The following is a 13,720-nucleotide window of genomic DNA, read 5'->3' on the forward strand; positions in this document are numbered from 1 at the left end:
ATGTCAAAGGTTTGTGGTCTGTGATTATGGTAAAGTGACGACCATACAAGAAATCATGGAACTTAGTAACACCAAACACGAGAGCTAAAGCTTCTTTCTCTATCTGGGAATAATTGCGTTGCGCAGACGAGAGCAATTTTGAAGCAAAGGCAATAGGGCGATCATGCGATCCATCTTTGTGCGCAAGCACAGCACCGATCCCGAATACCGATGCATCGACCATCAACAAAAGGGGTTTCTGGGGATCGAATGGCGTAAGGCAAGTATTTGAAAGCAACGCCGATTTCAACCGGCGAAAGGCGCGTTCGCATTCCGTCGTCCAGACGAACGGAACACCTTTATGGCGTAAGCGATGAAGTGGAGCTGAAATGGAAGAGGCACGGGGAACATATTTATGGTAGTAATTAATTTTTCCCAACACACTCTGTAGCTGTTTCACATTTTGTGGCGAAGGTAACTCCTGTATGGCACGGAGGTGCTCTGGACTCGGATGTATGCCCTGTGCATTTATGACATGGCCCAGATATCGTGAGTCACGAGCAAAAAACACACATTTGTTCTTCCTCAAGCGAAGACCATTTTGTCGCAAGACCTGAAATAACGTTCGTAGGTTGGCTAAATGTTCGGCTTCTGTCTTTCCGGAGATCACAATATCGTCCAGATAGTTCGCAGCAGTAGGGACCGACGCACAAACAGTTTGTAAATATTGCTGAAACAATGCAGGGGCGGATGCACACCCGAATGGCAGTCTTTTGAATCGGTACAATCCAAGATGCGTGTTAACCACCAAGACGCGCTGGGATTCTTCGTCCACTGGTATTTGCAAGTACGCATCTGCTAGGTCCAATTTCGAAAAGTATTTACCCGGGCACAGTTTATCAAAAAGATCTTCCGGGCGGGGCAAAGGAAAAGTTGCAGTCACAAGTTGTGGATTCACAGTTGCCTTGAAGTCCACGCAAAGTCTCAATTGTCTGGAAGGTTTTGGCAAAATTACTAAGGGTGAGGCCCAGAGAGAAGCCTGCACACGTTCAATTACACCTTGAGATTCTAAACCGTGTAATGTTCTTGCGACCTCATCACGCAATGCGTGTGGAACATTGCGCGCTCTGAAAAATTTCGGTTGCGCGTCCACTTTGAGTTCCAAATGTGCTTCATAGTTCTTAGCGCAACCAAGGCCCGGTGCAAAAATGTCTGCAAATTCTTCACAAAGATTAGAAACACTGGCGGAAGGCACAGTCTGATTCACTGATAGGACCTGATTTACTATAGACATGTTAAACAACTGAAATAAATCCAAACCAAACAAGTTCACTGCAGAAGAAGAACGAAGAACGTAAAATGACACAAGTTTTGTTTGTCCCTTGTATGTGGCAAGAAGGCTGCACTGTCCTAACACAGGTATCTGCTGTCCTAAATAACTATTGAGCTGAACATTTGCGGCACGCAACGGAGGTTTGCCCAGTTGTTTGTACGTGTCTTGATTGAGCAATGAAACTGCAGCTCCGGTATCGAGCTGGAATGGTATCACGTTGCCTCCAAAGGCTAAGTCTACAAAAAGTTTATTGTCCTGCTGACGACAAGAGCGACTTTCACGTGCAATTTGAACTGATACAGATACAGAAGCACTTGCGACTTTACGGGAGTTCTGGCGACGTCGACGCACACTTTGTGCGGGACGAACACAGTCACTGTGAGATAAAGTGGCACTGGACGGGGTGGAATTAACTACATGAATGTCCATGGGCGAAGGTCCACGAGCCTGATTGTCCCTGGTTCGATTCCGGCGCGAAGCAAAGGGTCTGGAATGGTTTTGATTGTCTGATCTTAGCTTTTTCTGGCAAACACTTTGAACATGTCCTTTCTTATGACAGTAAAAGCAAATAGCTTGGCGTGACGGGCAATTGTCACGCGAATGTCTAGTTGCACACCGCGGGCAGATTTGAGCACGGCATTGGCCTGCTTACGCGGCACACGTGTTTGCGAGCTAGGCTGCAGCTGCTCGGACGTGCGCGAGGGCCGTTTAACGTCCCGTGCTGCGCGCCCGGCGGGCCGGTTAATGTGACACACTGCTGGCGAAGTTTCAAATGATTCCTGAGCAAAGTCAAGTGTGTCTTGCCTATCCAATATGTCTATCACTTGTTGAAGGGAGGGATTAACTAGTTTCAAAATCTGTTCCCATATGCGAACATCAGAAACGTTCTTTGCTATTGCATAACGCACCATAGTATCTGAATACGGAAGTCCACATTCACATGCAAAATCACAATCCCTACTAAGTCCTTGCAATGTTGCAACCCACTCCCTATTAGTCTGACCGGCCGTACATTTGGTACGAAAGAACGTATACCTTTTTGCAACTACATTAACTGTTTCTTTGAAATAGGCATCTAAAGCAGACAAAATTTCTTCGTAGGACAGAGTTGCTATGTCGCGCCGGGGAAACAATTTCACTATCACACGGTAGGTGGACACACCGACACAAGAAAGCAAAAACGGCTGCCGCTCATTACCTTGAATTCTGTAGGCGGCTAGATGGAATCCAAACTGGCGTGACCATTCTGGCCACGTTTCTTGCGTTGAATCAAAATTACGGAAGGATGGTGCAACGGCGTGTTGTGGCTGCGGTAGCGATGAAGCGGCGGCGGCCACATCGTGTTGCAGTGCGCGGTGACCCTGGACGAGCTGTCCAAGGTTATCCAATAACGCCTGCGTCTGCAGATTCTGCAAGCGATAAAATTCGGACAGCACATCTGGAGAATGTGGCGAAGCCATGACGCAAATAATTCAGAGCAAAGCAAGTAGAAAGAACCCGATCCTGTAATCCTCGTCGTCAATCTGTTGTGGCGTAACAAGCTAGTCACGTCACACTGAGGAGGAAGCCGAAAGGCACGCATACACACACGCCGACTGGCGTCAAGTCTGGAACAGGATACGTATTGAATACTATAAAGAAAATATGTATCTTTGGAATATACTTGACTTTTAATCAATCCTTGTGATACATCTCTCTTGACTATACAAATGAGACTCGTAAGATACATGCACTGTGACAATTGGCGCCTTGCTAAGTCGTAACCATTAACTTAGCTGAAGGCTATTCTAACTGTCTCTCGGCAAATGAGAGCAAAGGCTTCGTCAATATAGTCGCTAGCAACGTCGCCGTACAAATGGGGCGAGTTCTCGTACGTCTCTCGAGACCTGCCGTGTGGTGGCGCTCGGTCTGCGTTCACACAGTGGCGACACGCGGGTCCGACATGTACTAATGGACCGCGGCCGATTTAAGCTACCACCTAGCAAGTGTGGTGTCTGGCAGTGACACCACATCCTTCTGAACGGGGCCTCCATTATGGGTAAAGGAATTATTTAATTTAAGTGCACTGAAGTTAAATAACCTATGTTATGCAATTTGAATATATTTTTGCCTCTGAATGTAATGCGTGCCACGTCTATGCAGCGGTTCCCGCTCCTTATGCTGGTGCTGCTGATGTTGCTGTTGCTGATGTTGCTGTTGCTGATGTTGCTGTTGCTGATGTTGCTGTTGTTGATGTTGCTGTTGCTGATGATGATGATCACACTAATTGTGAGAGGTTGCGTTAACAAACTTTACAATGGATTGGGAGGAGTTGCTCAATGACTAATTGGAGATATAATACACCGAAGAGCCAAAGAAACTGGTACACCAGCCTAACATCGTGTACGGCCCCCGTGATCACTCAGAAGTGCAGCAACATGTCGTGGCATGGACTCAACTGACGTCTGAAGTATTGCTGGAGGGAAGTGACACCATGAATCCTGCAGGGCTGTCCGTAAATCCGTAAGAGTACGAGGGGATGGAGATCTCTTCCGAACAGCACGTTGCAAGGCACACATGTTCAGTAATGTTCATGTCTGGTGAGTTGGGCGGCCACCGGAACTGTTTAAACTCAGAAGAGTGTTCTTGGAGCTACTCTGTAGCAACTCTGGACGTGTGGAGTGTCGCATTGTCATGCTGGAATTGCCCAAGTCCGTCGGAATGCACAATAGACATGAATGGATGACGCCGGCCGAAGTGGCCGCGCGGTTCTGGCGCTGCAGTCTGGAACCGCGAGACCGCTACGGTCGCAGGTTCGAATCCTGCCTCGGGCATGGATGTGTGTGATGTCCTTAGGTTAGTTAGGTTTAACTAGTTCTAAGTTCTAGGGGACTAATGACCTCAGCAGTTGAGTCCCATAGTGCTCAGAGCCATTTGAACCATTTGAACCATGAATGGATGCAGGTGATCAAACAGGATGCTTACGTACGTGTTACCTATCGGCTTCGTATCTAGACGTATCAGGGGTCCCATATCACTCCAACTGCACCCGCCCCACACCATTATAAAGCCGCCACCAGCTCGAAAAGTCCTCTGTTTACATGCAGATTCCATGGATTGATGAGGTTGTCTCCATACCCATACCCATACACGGTCACCCGCTCGATACCATTTGAAACGAGACTCGTTCGACCAGGCAACATGTTTCCAGTCATCAACAGTCCAATGTTGGCGTTGACCGGCCCAGGCGAGGAGTAACGGTTCGTATCGTGGAGTCATTAAGGCTACACGAGTGGGTCTTCTGGTCCGAAAGCCCATATTGATCATGTTTCGTTGATTGGTTCACACGCTGACACTTGTTGATGGCGCAGCATTGAAATCTGCAGCTATTTGCGGCAGAGTTACACTTCTGTCACGATGAACGATTCTCTTCAGTCGTCGCTGGTCCTTTTCGTGCAGGATCTTTTTCCGGCTGCAGCGATGTTGGAGATTTGATGCTTCACGGTACACTCATGAAATGGTCGTACTGGAAAATCCCCACTTCATCGCTACCTCGGAGATGCTATGTCCCTTGTATAGGCGTTTCCGACCGCAGCGCCGTATTCTGCCTGTTTACATATCTCTGTATTTGAATAGGCGTGCCTATACTAGTTTCTTTTTCGCTTCACTATATACGTAACAGCCTCTGTTTTCTGAGAATATTATCCCTCACAAATGCGTCTGTAATTCAGAATCGCATGAAAATATGGAGAATAAGCTGATTTATTCACCTACAGCTGAAGTAAATTGTAATGCGAATGTAACTCAAGAAGGACGTTTAATTAATTTTAGTACGTGTGTTTTTCAGTCAGTATTGTAATCCTCCAGTAGCATCCGTGTATGTGTATGGGTATGGCAGAAAGTGAACAGTAGCTAGTTCTTTCACTCCACTGTTTGAATGGACTACTCTCGTCAAAGTAGAGTGATAATTCATTGTCTTAGACCATGTATTCCACTTTTGCAAATAGTCAAGAATTTGCCTTGCAGTCAGAGGACTGTTAATATATTTAATCCTGTTCTTGTATAATTATCTATAAAAGGGCTTACATTTGAATTTGAAGATAGTGCAGATGAAAGAGAATGTATGTACATTAGAATCTAAGATAATCCCGTAGTACACCATGGTAGACTGTTTCAAATCCCTGTTCACATTGCATGTCGTCAGCACGGAGCTGGCATATACTGAATTCTGTTACTGTAATAAGATAAAAATCTGCTGTGTTGACTACTCAATAAGGTTTAAATTTTTGGCTGAGAATGTAAAAATGCTTATCCAAGCAACAAAATTTTCTCAGTTGTAACATTTTTTGAATTATTGACTTTAATATATCATCGGTCAGGTTGAACATAAGCTGCGTCGAAAAGTTGGTTACTGATAATGTTTTTGTTATGTATAGGTTCATAAATTTTACTGGAAATGTTATCTTTGAATAAAGTGGGTGGCTTGTACCTCCCCTCATTCGTGTTGATACAATGAGAATGCGAAATGAAAAGTCACTATTATTCTCCGAACGGCAAATGGTTTTTTCTCCATCAGTCCTTATTACAAGTCATCAATCCTTCTTTTACTTTATACATTCCTGTCTTTATCGCAATAATAGATTGAAATTTCGTGTCCAGTTACATAACTACGCCAGAAACAGTCCTAATTATCTCGGAACCGTTCTAAATACGATCTTGAGTTAAAACTTGCAGTTAACGTTTAGTCTGAAGGAAAGGAACACAACGCCTGTCTCGGAATTGGCGTCGTCAGTATAACGTAATGCAATAAATGACACACCTGTCCATATTACATACTACAATTAGAAGAATCTCAGGAATTTTAATTCGACTGTTTTCTGCCACGAAACCATAAACCTTGTATCCATTATACGAAATAATCGTTCGTCGGGAGCGCTCTGAATTCACATGCCTTTAATAAGCAAGTTTTAATTGACTTTATTTGTAAACGATTTTAAATGCTGGTCAAGAGCCCTGTGAATATTTCTTCTCCCATACCCTATCTGGCCGATATTCAGTTCTTAAGGAGAAAGTAACCTAGAACTGATCGATAATCTTCTTGTAGCATTTTGTACTGAATGTGACGTCAGACACTTATATGCCGGAAAGTATTGGCTAATAATTACGTTTTCTAACAGTTATACCTCTTAACTAACTTCGCTGCTATTTCATAGAAATTTACCAGACTTACCAATTCATATTTATGGTGGTACCTTTTACATTGGTATTATGTTAGTTAACATCAGTTATTTAGCTCATTGATAGATTGGCTCATTTCAGAAAACATAAAAAATTCGAGTAACTGCGTTATAACGCTGTATTATTACGATAATGATCGCGTGCTTGTCTGTTACACGTGGGGGATCTCATAAAAGTACCCTACCCACTTTTCAGAACTGCCAGGTTCTGTCAATACTACAGTTTATGAGGGTACGTCTTTTCAGTTTCCTAGCATCACCGACTTCGATTTTCTTCGTATGCTATTACATGTGAATACTAATATGTAAAACTGCTGCGTCTGTGACAAAGTACAAACATAATTGACTTCAGTAAAACATACACCACATTTTTCTCGTTTGATAAAAAAAACGTCAGCTTCCATTTGACTAGTAGTTGCAGGAGACGGCCGTAGTGCCGATGGCTTCTTCTCCCGTTGCGTGGCTATCGGCTGTTTGGCAGTGACGACGAGCTTCTCAACTTGTCACACCAGCGCCAGGAATTACGTCGCCACTACGTCCGCTTTCTCGCGACCATGAAACAGATAAAACACGAACAAACCAACATCGTATTTCGTAACAAACAGTTTATTAATGTTAACATTGGTTACCATGTATCGAAGTACGCATGAGTCGTGGAGTACTGACCACCTGAGTAAATATCAGCACATTAGTAATGCGCAGTGCACTGTAACACGGTAATTTTGATCAATAGAAAGATCATATTGTTAGGAACAGGCACTGATCTTTTTCCCATTCACTTTATAAGTAATTCTTGTTTCCTTTTGTTTCAGGTAAGCTACGATGGACTGTCATAGAGCAGTTGCGAAATACCTCTCCAGCTGCAGTAACGACTCACTCTCGCCGACCCGCAGTAAGCTGTATTCATTGCCACGAGACAAATCACGGAGCATATAGGTATGATGAAAGAATTCACTGTAACACTAATAGAACCTAAGGGATACCGAAGAACTTATCACGCTAATTCGACGCCTCGCCACGAGGAAGATGTTAGAAATCGGCAAGTACGTGTGTGTACAAGTTCGTTTTCGTCGATTCATCACGTATGATGAAACCCAGCTATTTAAATTCGATTGTGAAAGCAAGGAGAGTGTATGGAATGGAGGTATTAAGAATTTTAAAATTCATTGTTCATTTTTCAGTTGCAGTTGCACAATTCTTTTCATGACATGACTACTTTCGATCAGTATTTGATCATCTTCAGAACTATGTAGTTTTGAAAGCTACCTCACTTATCGATATGGAAGTACACATCAGAATTCACATTGATAGATAATAGTAATTTCATTAAACAAACGTGCAACCGCAAAAATAAACGATAAATTTTAAATGTCAACACAGTTGCAGAATTTTTCGTGACAAATATAATGACAATAGTGGCGTTAAGAATGTCGCAATCTCAAAACCTAATTGTGCGTCAAGCTGACGCAGACATTTTTTTTTGTTAAGGGTCGTAGCGAACGGTGCCTTGTTTTCGTAAACTCTACTGAACGTAGTACCAGAGCCTGATGTTTTTCGTCTTTGGTCATGCTGTAGCGTTTGGTACAAATGAGGAGACCGCTCGCACGCAAGGGACTAAAAATAGATCACGATAAGTCAAGACCACACGCAGTACGCATGGTAAACATTGGGCCACAGCGACAGAGTTATCAAAGCTTCCATACCCTCCTGACCTGGCTAATATGTAGAGAGAATAGCTTAGACGTCGTACTTCATGTTGTAGCATGTAATTTATTACTTTTTGGATTTTGTTTTGGATACAAAGTAGTTTCAGTGTAGAAAAGAAAACATATGATTTTAAAACTCGTCACTCACTGTACACTGAAAATGTTTTTGCCAAATTCTCTCTTTTGAATGTGGCTGAAGTAGCAATTGTTAATTTTTTTCTGAATTACTTTTACTTATCGTATGAGAATATTACAAAGGAAACAGACACATAAATCTGAAAAATACCGTTTATAACCTTACCCTTACAGCCTGTTAGGAGATGAAGTTTAAAATGACACGATGACTACTTATTGAGTCAGTGGTGTCTCACTGAAACTTCTGTAACCAAGAAAACTATCAGAGCTGCACTCATGGTGTGGCCGAACATTCATCCTCAGATTGTGATCAGAGACACAGGATTGTAGTTGTGGACTATTTTGGATAGCTGTATTGATTAATCGGTCCACGAAAAATTGTATCTGTAATGGGAAAGTTTGTAACAAAGTACGAGGCCGTACTAAAAAGCAGTGCCTCCGAAAATTTTTCTGGGAAAACTAAGCTTTTTAAACAAAACAAACGTTTCCAGAATGAGGCTTTCACTCTGCAGCGGAGTGTGCGCTGATATGAAAGTTCCTGGCAGATTAAAACTGTGTGCCGGACCGAGACTCGACTGAACTGCAACGTCCCGGGTTCGAGTCTCAGTCCGGCACACAGTTTTAATCTGCCAGGAAGTTTCAAAACAAACGTTAATAATATTCCATATCTTTATTCTTAACGTCTACATATTTATCTCTCAAACTAGTCACTCTGGCAACGAATAGATTTCTCCCAACCACAGACCAGTTTGTTGATACCGTCACTGAGGGTGATTTTGCTGACGGAGCCACTTAATTTCACCTCCGCTTGCGCCGCTTCATTATTATCAAATCAAAGTCCTCGAAGGTGTTCTTTAAATTTTGGAAACAGATCAAAATCGGAGGAGGTCAAGTCCGGATGATTGATGACGGCAAATACAAGGCGTCCAATTGTTGCACATGTCGCAGCGCTCGTCTATGGTCTGATATCGTCATGCTGAAGAAGGTGCTCCATGTGTGGCCGAACTCTTTGAATTTGAAACTGAACTGCAACACGTTATTACTCACGTACCAACGCAGTTTCATTACGCGCTTCAATGTTACACGCTATAACTCGGAGCCCTCCAGCGGCAGATGACATCAGATATGTAGACGTGAAGAAGAAAGATGCAGAATGTTAATTAAGTTTGTTTTATTTGAAAAGTTTTAAGAATTTTTACAGAAAAAGTTCGGAGGCATTGCGTTTTTAGAACACCCCTATATTTCCACAGCATAGCCCATTTTATGCTTATCTTAGTACTTAAATACATCAAATGTAAATTTCACAGTTAACCCATATTATCTTTGTAGTATATGCTGTGTGCGCGAAATAAGACTGATAGAGAATTGTTTCACATTCCCATCACAAAAGATGAAGTTAGTTTCCTATTGGTACATAACGTGTGCGGTAGCACAGTGGTTAACACACCGGACTCAAATTCTACATGTCCAGGTTTTGAAACAAGTTAGGATACTGTGTGACGTGGTGAGTCCTGCAGAAGCGGTTCTTCGTGCAGACCGGCCGTCGCCACTCGACAATTGGCTCGAATATATGGGTGAACATTGAAAATTCGTGTGCAGTAATGGTGGCTCTTGAATACTAAAAGATGCGCTCGAGGTGATTTCCACGAACTCTCATAACAGACCACAAGTTTCAAAGAACAGCCGCGCAGCGGCGTCATCTGAGCAGTTGCAACAACTTAAGGGCAAGAGTCATTACAGGTGACGAAACCTGAGTGCGTCACTTTGAGCCAGAAACAAAAAGAGAGTTCCTGTGTTGGTACCACCCACAATCACCACAAAAGAGAGAGAGAGAGAGAGAGAGAGAGAGAGAGAGAGAGAGAGAGAGAGAGACAGATAGACAGAGAAGAGGTTCAAGGCACTTCAAAGAGGATGAGAGCGTAACTCATGCAGTGTGCATGGGGGCTTAATTAAATGAAATGAAAATAATTTTAATTTTTGGTAGCTGTATGTCCGATTACGCTATGTCTCGTAAACGGTTGGCCCTGACTAGTGTTATTACCCAATCTGACTGCATAGAACAACAACAAAGAATGAAATGGAAATTTTCATTAACACAATTAATTAATTAAGTCCCCAGCAACTATAAAACCTACGAAACCAAAGCACAAGTGTAACTGTTCTGTGTGTGGGAGTATGACTCAACGTACGCATCTGGCACGGTTCTTCTTCAACAACACAAGAAATTTTAAATATCATTTATACTGAATTAATTAAAGGAAATAGAAATACCATAATTACTCAAGAAAACCAGAATTACGCTCTAATCCCAGAACACAAGCCAGATGCTTTGTTGACTGAAGCTGTAATGAAGCATTATTTACGACATTAAATAATGAAAAATAAATCAAGTTTCGTTACCTTCATATATTGACCAAAATCACTCTAATCATTACAATATATCTCCACACCGACTCGCTATTACCACATCTCAACAAGAACTTTTCAGTATCACATCTCAGCAAGCACTCCCTACTAGCACATCTCAACAAACACTCTCTGCTACGAGTTCTTAACAAGCACTGATTACTACGAGTTCTCAACAACCACTCCCAGTGGAGGCGGCGGAACAATACTCTCTAGCGCGATCTCTGGCGCTGTGGCTCAGTGTAGCCACCTTTCAAGTGTAAGCATCTCTATAAGAACAAGAGCTTTCAGTTACATAGGATACACTCTTACACAACGGTGGTTTATGTCCATAGAACGTGATGGAGACCATATGGAAAAGTAATACTTTTACAACAGGTTTTGACTGATATTGTCACCAAATTCTAACTCTTAAGAATGAATACGAGGGGCATTTAGCAAATTTTGCACATTATTTTTTTTACTTACACGTTTATTTTTTCAGTATCTTCTTACAGTCCTGCTATATACATTACTGGTCATTAAAATTGCTACACCAAGAAGAAATGCAGATGGTAAACGGGTATTCATTGGACTAATATATTATACTAGAACTGACATGTGATTACATTTTCACGCAATTTCGGTGCATAGAACCTGAGAAATCAGTACCAAGAACAACCACCTCTGGCCGTAAAAATGGCCTTGATACGCCTGGACATTGTCAAACAGAGCTTGGATGCCGTATACAGGTACAGCTGCCCATGCAGCTTCAACACGATACCACAGTTCATCAAGAGTAATGACTGGCGTATTGTGACGAGCCAGTTGCTCGGCCACCATTGACCGGACGTTTTCAATTGGCGAGAGATCTGGAGAATGTGCTGGCCAGGGCAGCAGTCCAACATTTTCTGTATCCAGAAAGGTCCGTACAGGACGTGCAACATGCGGTCGTGCATTATCCTGCTGAAGTGTACGATTTCGCAGGGATCGAATGAATGGTAGAGCCACGGGTCATAACACATCTCAAATGTAACTCCCACTGTTCAAACTGCCGTCAATGCGAACAAGATGTTACCGAGACGTGTAACAAATGGCATCCCATATCATCACGCCGGGTGATACGCCAGTATGGCGACGACGAATACACGCTTCCAATGTGCGTTCACCGCGATGTCGCCAAACACAGATGCGACCATCATGAAAATGTAAACAGAACCAGGATTCATCCGAAAAAATGACGTTTTGCCATTCGTACACCCAGGTCCGTCGTTGAGTACACCATCGCAGGCGCTCCTGTCTGTGACGCAGGATCAAGGGTAACAGCAGCCGTGATCTCCGAGCTAATAATCCATGCTGCTGCAAACGTCATCGAACTTTTCGTGCAGATGGTTGTTGTCTTGCAAACGTCCCCATCTGTTGACTCAGGGATCGAGACGTGGCTGCACGATCTGTTACAGCCATGCGGATAAGATGCCTGTCATCTCTACTGCTAGTGATACGAGGCCGTTGGGATCCAGCACGGCGTTCCGTATTACCCTCCTGAGCCCACCGATTCCATATTCTGCTAACAGTCATTGGATCTCGACCAATCCGAGCAGCAATGTCGTGATACGATAAACCGCAATCGCGATAGGCTACAATCCGACCTTCATCAAAGTCGGAAACGTGATGGTACGCATTTCTCCTCCTTACACGAGGCATCACAACAACTTTTTACCAGGCAGCGCCGGTCAACTGCTGTTTGTGTATGAGAAATCAGCTGGAAACTTTGCTCATGTCAGCACGTTGTAGGTGTCGCCACCGGTGCCAGCCTTGTGTGAATGCTCAGAAAAGCTAATCATTTGCATATCATAGCATCTTTTTTCTGGCGGTTAAATTTCGCGTCTGTAGCGCGTCATCTTCATGGTGTAGCAAGTTTAATGGCCAGTAGGCTATTTTCACTGCTTGTCTATGAATTCTAACGTCTCAGCTATATTATTCGGTCCAGGACACCAATTCTGTTCAGCTGTCGAATATCTCGGGTAACGTTGGTAGAAGGCTCTTCCAGAGAAATATAAAGACGTTCAAGCAGATTTGGGCTACAAAATTGCCGATATGCGGGTGAACATCGTCGTGGAGAGTGAGTGGCCCTGCCTCGAGCAACTGATGCCGGGTTTTGCGCATTTTTGTGAGCAGGTTTTCATGAAGTTAAGACAACACGCTGCTGTGGCACTTCTTCCACATAGGATTCTACCTGTCTTGATGCCACCATGCTGATCATAAGGAAAAATTTGCTTGAGCTTTGATTGTGCGGATAGAATTCTTTTTTTTTACGTGGATAATCCGAAGCTCTTCACTCATTGAACTGTGATTTCAACTCCGGTTCATAATGTCTAAACCACGTTTTATCAATAACGACAGTTCGATATAAGAATCCTTAACATTCTTGGTGGAACCGTTGTTTCAGCAAGACTGTGCAATGTCCAGGCGTTTCTGCGTCTCTTCAGCAGTCAGCGTGGGACGCATGCCTCAGAAACCTTTTTCTATAAATCTTTTTTCAGAATAAGGAATACTGATGTTGGGGGAATTCCTGTGGCCGGCCGGTGTGGCCGAGCGGTTCTAGGCACTACAGTCTGGAACCGTGCGATCGCTACGTTCGCAGGTTCGAATCATGCCTCGCACATGGATGTGTGTGATGTCTTTAGGTTAGTTAGGTTTAAGTAGTTCTAAGTTCTAGGAGACTGATGACCTCACAAGTTAAGTCCCATAGTGCTTAGAGCCATCTGAACCATTTGAATTCCTGTGCCTGCAGAGAGTTACTCGCACGTCGCAGTGCGATCTTCTTCAAGAGCATCTGCCGCAAGTTTCGCACTTCGTTCAGCTGTTGACGTGTTTAGCCTTTTGAGTCTTGGATTTTCGTCTGTTCTAATTCGACCACCTCGAAAACGAATAACACCACATGAAACTGCACTACGATGTACTGT

The sequence above is a fragment of the Schistocerca nitens genome, chromosome 6 (genome assembly GCF_023898315.1).
Source record: "Schistocerca nitens isolate TAMUIC-IGC-003100 chromosome 6, iqSchNite1.1, whole genome shotgun sequence".
NCBI classification, from domain to species: Eukaryota; Metazoa; Arthropoda; class Insecta; order Orthoptera; family Acrididae; genus Schistocerca; species Schistocerca nitens.